The sequence below is a fragment of the Macrobrachium nipponense genome, chromosome 20, assembly GCF_015104395.2.
Source record: "Macrobrachium nipponense isolate FS-2020 chromosome 20, ASM1510439v2, whole genome shotgun sequence".
Lineage (NCBI taxonomy): Eukaryota > Metazoa > Arthropoda > Malacostraca > Decapoda > Palaemonidae > Macrobrachium > Macrobrachium nipponense.
In genome coordinates, this window is record NC_061089.1 from 68,554,960 (window position 1) to 68,563,504 (window position 8,545).

An 8,545-nucleotide genomic window follows, 5' to 3' on the forward strand; every position below is an offset into this window, starting at 1 on the left:
TGTCATCCCTTTCCTAGATGTATTAATACATAGAAAATCTTTCCAATGTAAATTCAGTATTTATAGAAAACCCACAAATAATTTGACATATGTACATTTTTATTCTGGCCACCATCTTAATATCAAAATTTCAATTTGTTCTTTTATGTTCCTACGCGCTTTGCGTATCACGAGTCCACAATATCTTGACCAAGAAATAGAATACATAAAAAAGATAGGAAACGATCTCTGCTAGCCACCTCATTTAATTGATTTATGTTATCAAAAAGCTCACAAAAAGTTTTATAGTGTTGCTATTAATGAAAAAGAAATGCCTAAAAATGTAATTAGCTTATTTTACTTTCGTGGATTTGAAACCATAAAATCAATATTTAAATCGTTTAATGTTAATGTAGTGATCTCTTATAACAATACCATTAAAGATATGGTAATTAAGAATAGTCCCGTAACAAATAACAACATCATTTACAAAATTCCTTGTAAGGATTGCCCATCGCTTTACGTTGGTCAGTCAAGTAAAATTTATGTGTACGAATTAAGCAGCATATGTATTCAGTTAGAACAACCAGACTTCAAATGCACTTTTTATCAATCTGAGTGAAAAATCTCATTTTATTAATTGGGGTGATACCTCTGTAATTGCTCGAGCTAATGATTATGTTTCAAGAAATTTACTGGAATCAGCAATTATGCAAATCACTAATATAAACAACCTAAATCTTAGTCCGGGAATGTACCATTTGGACCCGTATATTTGTAAAATGTTTATGAAAGACCTTAAAATAAATGAACTACTAATAAATTAGTCCCACATGTATATAGTTGTTATTTCTCTCTCTCTCTCTCTCTCCCTCTCTATTTCTCTCCTCTCTCTCTCGCTCTCTTTTTGGCGCAATACTCCTCTCTCCCTTCTCTCTCTTGCTCGATATTTATAATTTTTATTTTCTCGTCTTTACATTATTAATTTTTTGGGGGGAACATTTTTGCAAATTTTATGGTAATAAGTTGTATATGCCTCCTTTTTTTTCAAAATGTATTGATTTCTGGATGAATCATCTGTTGACCGCGTGTGTATCCTCCAAGGTGTGGCTGCCTGAAAATTCGCTTATACTGGCCTCAGGCGTTTCCACGTTTCTGTAGAGTGAAATCGACCTTACTGCTAATCTTGTAGTGTCAGTTTGGATATTAAGCCTACTTTGACTATGTTTTTCCTCTGTAAGATCAGTTGTGCCTGAGTAAAGGGTCGAACTAGACCGAAACGTGCTTGGCTATCTCGCTGTTTTCATTTTTTTTCCTTCGTGGCAAAAACCTATATATATTATATATATATATATATTATATATATATATATATATATATATATATATATATATATATAATCACTATATGCATACATACATACATATATATATAATACACACATATATATAAATATAATATATATATATATATATATATATTATGATATATATATATATATATATATATATATATATATATATATATATATATATATATATATATATATATATATATTATATATATATATATATATATATCAGTTTGGATTCAATGACATTTTTAATCACAATATATATATTTCAGTTTGGATTTATTAAAATTATTTTAACTATGCAGGGGGGATAATACAAAGAAAAAAAAGGTTGAATGATATTATATTATTATTACTTTATTGACTAAATATTACAACAGACTTACAAAGCTAGAGGAATACATTATTATTATTCACGTTATATAAAATAATCTTGCACTAGACAGACTAACTTTGAGTAAATATTAAAGTCCCCCCCAAAAAAAAAATCACCATAATAATATTTTCGAGCAGCCCACTAGGATGTAGGGATATATTGGGAATATCAGTCGTGACCTTCATCTAATGTAAAGATAAATGGAGGACCCACTAGGATATGAATCTAGGAGAGGGGACTCTAGGAGGACCCTAGGAAACGACTCTAGGAAATGACCCTAAGAAAGGAATCTAGGAAATTACTCTAGAAAAGGACTCTAGGAAAACGTTTGACCTAACAAATCAGGAAAAGGTGGAATATTCCTACAAACTCCTGTGATACAAACTCTCCAATACTCGAATACGAAACAGGAGTGGAAAAAAAGAAACAAAAATAGCAGAATAAAAAAAATCACACATTCTGAACATGTCCACTTCAAAAGGCAGTCGGGAAAAAACATCCCTGGATCGAGATAGATCTCTTTGTAGTCCTCGGTAAAAAAATCTGCTGAAACGGCTATGGCTTATGTCTTATTTTTGCTTGCAGAAAGCGACTGGAAAGTCTGTTCTACTTTCAGTTTTATTTCCACTTTTTTTTTTTTTTTTTTTTGTGGCCTCTAAATATCCGATACAATTTGCTAAACAACATGAAACGAAAATGCTTGAAAGGTGTAACAGGAGGAAAACCTCGCAATATGAATCAATTGTTAAGATAGGGTGGACGAACGAGAATATGAACGGAGGTACGGTAAAAGGAATGTAAAGAGGTTGCAGCTAGAGGCTGTAGGGACGCTGAAACGTCATTCATGAAATGTGACGAAAGCGAAATTTTATTCCTACCATTTTTGGCAAACAAAACGTATTAAAAAGAGCAGCCGATAGTTCAAAGATTTTATATCTTGCGAGTATTCGGATTTCATCGTTCGAGTATTAGACGATTTTATATCATTCAAGTATTTAAAATTGGTTTTATATATTTCGAGTATTCACAGATTTTATATCTTTCGAGTACTCAAAAGTTTTATATCTTTAGAGTATTTCATTCATGTCTTTCGACTATTCAAGGATTTTACATCTTTTTAATATTCGAAGATTTTATACCTTCCGATTATTGTAAGAGTATATATCTTTCCAATATTCACAGATTTTTCTTATCGTTCGAGTGTTCACAGATATTACATCTTTCGAGTATCAAATTACTTTTACTTTCTAATAGTTCAATGATTTCATGGCCTTACGTCCAACCCCTGACAGACGCTCAGACTAAATAATCAGGCTAAATAATCAGACGAATTTTCCCCCACGACGATCACATAGCGAAAGTCCACCCAGAATATCGCGCTCGACAGTAGCCAATAGACCCACGACTAGTGTGATTGTTGCTAACAATAATAACATTCCTAACCCATTGCAAGCACAAACCAGGTACTCTAGAATGGCACAGGCCGCTGTAATAACACAGGCGACACGCTTTTGCGGTAATGTAGAAAGGGGTCATCCTGACAAAATTAAGTTAGGATCTAAGCCTTATACGGGGAGGTTGTATCCCTTCTCCCTCCGTCCCCTGTGTAGTGTTGTGTAAAGTGAAATTGTAACTTGTACTCTAATTATAAGTAAGATTAATTAAGTGGTGTAAAATGTCCTCCTGAGAGACATGGAAGAAAAGAAATAAATCTATAATGTTCCTAAGAGGATAGAAACTCATCGCAAGTGATAATTGGAGGTTAGCCCATATAACAGATAACCTTCCAAACATTCCAATAAGCTACGAAGAAGATTATAAGAAAGAAGAGAAAAGGAGAATTAAAGAAACCCGTAAGTACTCAAACACAACAACGAAGAAAAGTAAAAATAGAGAACACATAACAATATCTTTCAAGTGCTGGAAATTTTTATAATTTTCAACTTCTTCAAGATTTCATATATTTTGAGTTATTCGAAGATTTTATACCTCTCGAGTTTTCCTAGATTTTATCATTTTCGAGTACTTCAAGATATTATTTCATTTGAGTATTCGAAAATTTTATATCTCTAGAGTACTACGAGATTTTATAATTTTATGTCTTTTGAGTATTCCAAGATTTTATATCTCTCGAGTATTCCAAGATTTTATAATTTTCGAGTACTTCAAGATTTTGTATCTTTTGAGTATTCGAAGATTTTATATCTCTCGAGTATTCCCAGATTTTTTTCATTTTCGAGAACTTCAAGATTTTATATCAGTTGAGTATTCCAAGATTTTATAAATTTCGAGTACTTCAAGATTTTATATCTTCTGAGTATTCGGAGATTTTATATCTCTCGAGTATTCCAAGATTCTATATCTCTCGAGTACTCCAAGAGTTTATAATTTTCGAGTACTTCAAGATTTTATATCTCTCGAGTATTCCAACATTTCATCATTTTCGATTTTATCTCTCGATTACTCCAAGATTTTATCATTTTCGAGTACTTCAAAATGTCCGGAAATTTTATATCTCTCGTGCAACCTCCGGAAGATTTTATATATCTCTCGAGTACTCCAGGATTTTATATCTCTCGAGCAACCTCCCAACCATCCACTCCGGTGGAGAGACAGAGCTGCACTCTCTACTAACCAGTTTGTAACTGGCTCCCTGTTCTTGATGCTAGTAGGAAATAGTAAATTAATTCATTCATTTGACAATTTACCTGTTTTGCTAATAACTGATCTCCTCCTTCTGTATTCCCCATTACCTTCTGTTACTTCTTTCGAACGAACTCCTTAATATTCTTTGGAAGCTTGAATTTCAAGTTAAGAGGCCCTATAGGCTTGTTCCATATGAACATGGTTCAGCTTCTGAATATAATAATAATAATAATAATAATAATAATAATAATAATAATAATAATAATAATAATAATAATAATAATAATAATAATAATAAAGTAAGAAAAGTGATGGACTCCTAAGGAGGCAGGATGCAACCCGGAACCCCACACCACTAAGAATACAACCCAGTCGAATTGGAGGACTGCAATAAACCAAAATAAATAAATAATTAAATAATAATAATAATATTAATAATAAGTAATGGATCAAAAGCATTGTGACACTTTATACTAGAAGCAATAATAACGTAGAGAGAGAGAGAGAGAGAGAGAGAGAGAGAGAGAGAGAGAGAGAGAGAGAGAGAGAGAATTGCTTGCAGCAATTTTCAACATTAAAACATGGAGACACATTAACAACGCATTTTTACAAAGAGAAGGATTAATAATTATATATATGTGTGTGTATACATTAAATCCGATATAATCAAAGTTTAAAACTACATGTCAGGTGCAGGAGAAAGATTACGCTTTTATCAGTATTCCCTGAAAATTTAAGATGGAACTTACAATTCAGAATTTCCACAAAAATGTCAGCGATGCAAGATTCAAAAGACAAAATCGAATTAGAATATAAATATCCTGCTCATGAAAAGATATTCTGATCATACCCGAGAAAAAATATATGATATTCAGTATGCAAAACTATGAATGAATTATGTCCCATGACATTCGTGTTCAGAAACAAAATTGTCAAAAGGTTTTGTCTCAAAAAAAAAAAAAAAAAAAAAAAAAAGTCAGCTGACGTCAGCAACTGTCAGTTTTGACTCTCCGGTAGAAACATACATAAACCTCTTTGGACGAGAAATTATTCTATAAAAATGAATAAGACTCCTTCCATATTGGATAGGTGTTAACAAACTTTAAAATCAGCAACGGAATCATTTTGAGAAAACGATTTTTAAGTTTGTTTGAGAATATTAACAGACCGCATCGATATTGATAAATTCCATTAACAATTATCAGCGAAACCCCAAAGGAATTATAAATAATGAAATCTGCCACTAATGGGTTGTACCATTTTCTTGTTAAAAATTATTTATGGTTAATCATTTCTTAATTATCTTTGAAGGAAAATCATTCACATTTGGTCAATGATAAGTTGAACCACTTCTTTTTACTAAGTAATTATGGCAAGTAATTATGTTATTATCTCTGAAAATCAAGCTGTGATCTGACCTCAGGAGAGGTTATCCTCATGAGAGGTTAATATCCAGAGATTAACCTCACGTGAGGATAACCTACAGAGAGAATAACCTCACGAGAGGTTAACCTCACTTGCGTCTTCCTTCACCTCGGACACCAACTCTTTCCCTTGCCCAAACACGAATCGATTTCTCAAGTGCTCTCCTCAGAGATCTATGGACGTGAGCCAGGGAACGTGCTTGCTTGCTTGCTTGCTTGCGTGTGTTTGCATGACGACTGCAGTGTAAAATTCATGGTTCGAGTTCGCAAGCAATCTCGATTGGATCTTTAAATGTAATTCAGGCTGCTACAACGGAGAGTTTCATATTTCCTTGTCATGTTTCGTTGCTCGGATTTCTTGATTCTATTGCAAGATCTGTCAGAAAAATTGTTTTTTACTTCTGAATAAAATAATGAGAAAAATATTTGATAAGGAGAGATGTCAGTCTTGATTTATATTATTGTAATTATATTATCATTATTATTATTATCATATAACAAAAAAAAAACAGACAACCAGAAACTAAATAAAACTGACAACCAGAAACAAAATAAAAAGCAGAAACCACAAACAAAGCCAGAAACCAGAAAAAAAACAGGAAACCAGAATCAAATAGACCCAAAAAAACAATTAAAAAAAAAAAAAAACCTGTGCTACATTATTAATATCCATTACAAATATTCCCATTAAAATTCTCCTTAAATATCCCAGATATCTTCCTTTGATTAACAGTGTCTGTCCAAGATAGAATATTTTCAATCGCGTATGAAACGCGTTTATAAAACTAGTATAAAATCCAGCCTTGAAACCTCATATAAATATCTCATCTCATTCCCTCAATCAGCTGACAGTCAGTGACGTAAGAAAACGATGCTCACCGCCGATGCCTAATCGAACGTAATGCGCAACTTGTCATGTACCGGTTATATACATGTTGGGAGTTCCCTGTGGCTCAGTCCTTCTTATCTGAAGGGGGCTGTAATTTAGGTGGTCATCCAAGCACAGGAATCAGTTTCTGCCTTAAAAGTTGAATTTCATGTCCCCCTCTCTCTCTCTCTCTCTCTCTCTCTCTCTCTCTCTCTCTCTCTCTCTCTTTAGTGTGGGTGTGTGCGTGTTAGTTAGATTTATGCATAAAATTAATGCACTCATGAACATATCTATATTCATGTTCAATTGTGTGTATTTATGTATGTATGCATTAATATATGTATGTGTATATATACATACATATATGCATTTATTTCTATACATATACATATATAAATAAAAATATATACATAGATAAATACATACCTATATATATATATATATATATTTTATGTATATATACAGATACATATTATACATACATACACAACTATCTGCATCACCAAAAAGCCTTTCTCCTTTTAATCCTGGGGGGGCGGAGGGTGGGGGGGGTGGCGTTTTGCCCGGCAGTGTCATATCCTGGCGGGGGTGCAAAGTTTTCAATTTCCTGAAGGCTCCTCTGATGTCACATATCTTATCTCTGAACAAAGATGAAGCCAGAAAAGAAGCCGTCTTATCAGATGAATTCCCGATTTTCAACCTCTCATAAGGTATAGGAGAGAGAATGCTATCGACACCCCCGGCAAAAAATCGCTAAGAAATCGCATTTCTTGGCTGATCGACATCGACCCCACACCGAACTCTCCTATTGTCCGCAATTTTTTTTTCAACAGCAATGGTTTTTTTTAAGGTTCAGACATCTGAAAAATATCCCACCCATCCCTTTGGCTACTTTCATTTTATTTTTTTTTTTTACTACAAATTTATTTCCTTTTAAGGGTAGACATCTGTATGCAAAGCCTCCCCTTATCCAACTGGCTCTTTGATTAATTTAATTTTTTTTTATTTACACATTTTTCTTCTAGGTTTAGAGATTGGATAAATATTGAAAGAAATACGCTGAAAATCTAGCTCTAGGGAAGTGGTAACTATCTTAACGTTAACTTCTGAAATAGAAACAAGCAATGAATCATCAATTATATATAGCCCAATCCCATCTCAGCAACTTGAATCATAAGATTAAGAAGTTGCATATGCATCACGACTTGCCACTGACGGACGAGAGGGAATATTTTGCAAATAACCAAAGAAAAGACAAGGTAACAGGGAGGCAGCTTTCCTAAAAAAACCTCGACGCCAAACCCCCCCCCCCCCCCCCCCCGCCCCCACCGCCGGGGGGGTTGAAAGATAAGAGGGAAAATGTTTTTAACGATAAATCAAAGGAAAGACAAGGTACAAGTGAGGCTATTTTCCCAATAAACCAAAGTAATGTCAAGGCAGAAAGGTTCCGAAAATTCACCCAATAAACCAAAGGTAAGACAGGTACAATGAAGACTTCTTTTTTAATCTTCATAAAAAATCAAAAGAAAAGACATCTTCACAATCAATCAAAAGAAGGGACCAACTTCAGAACATTTTTAACAATAAATTGAAGGAAAAAGAAAACACTGAAAACTAAAAAAAAAAATAAATAAAAATCTTCACAAAAAAAGACAAAGGCATATACAAGGGAGGCAACTTTCATAAAAGCCTCAAATCCCCCTCCCCACGGCCCCACCCCCTCTCCCAAAAACGGAATGAACAGCGTCACAAATAATGAAGCGTTTCCATCAGACAACAGAGGAGAAGAAGAAGAAGAAGAAGAAGAAGAAGAAGAAGAAGTTTTCTCGAGTCTAACATTCAAACTTTCTGCCAAGTGAATGGAATAGTGATGTTGTGAGCACTTCTGTAGCATTGTA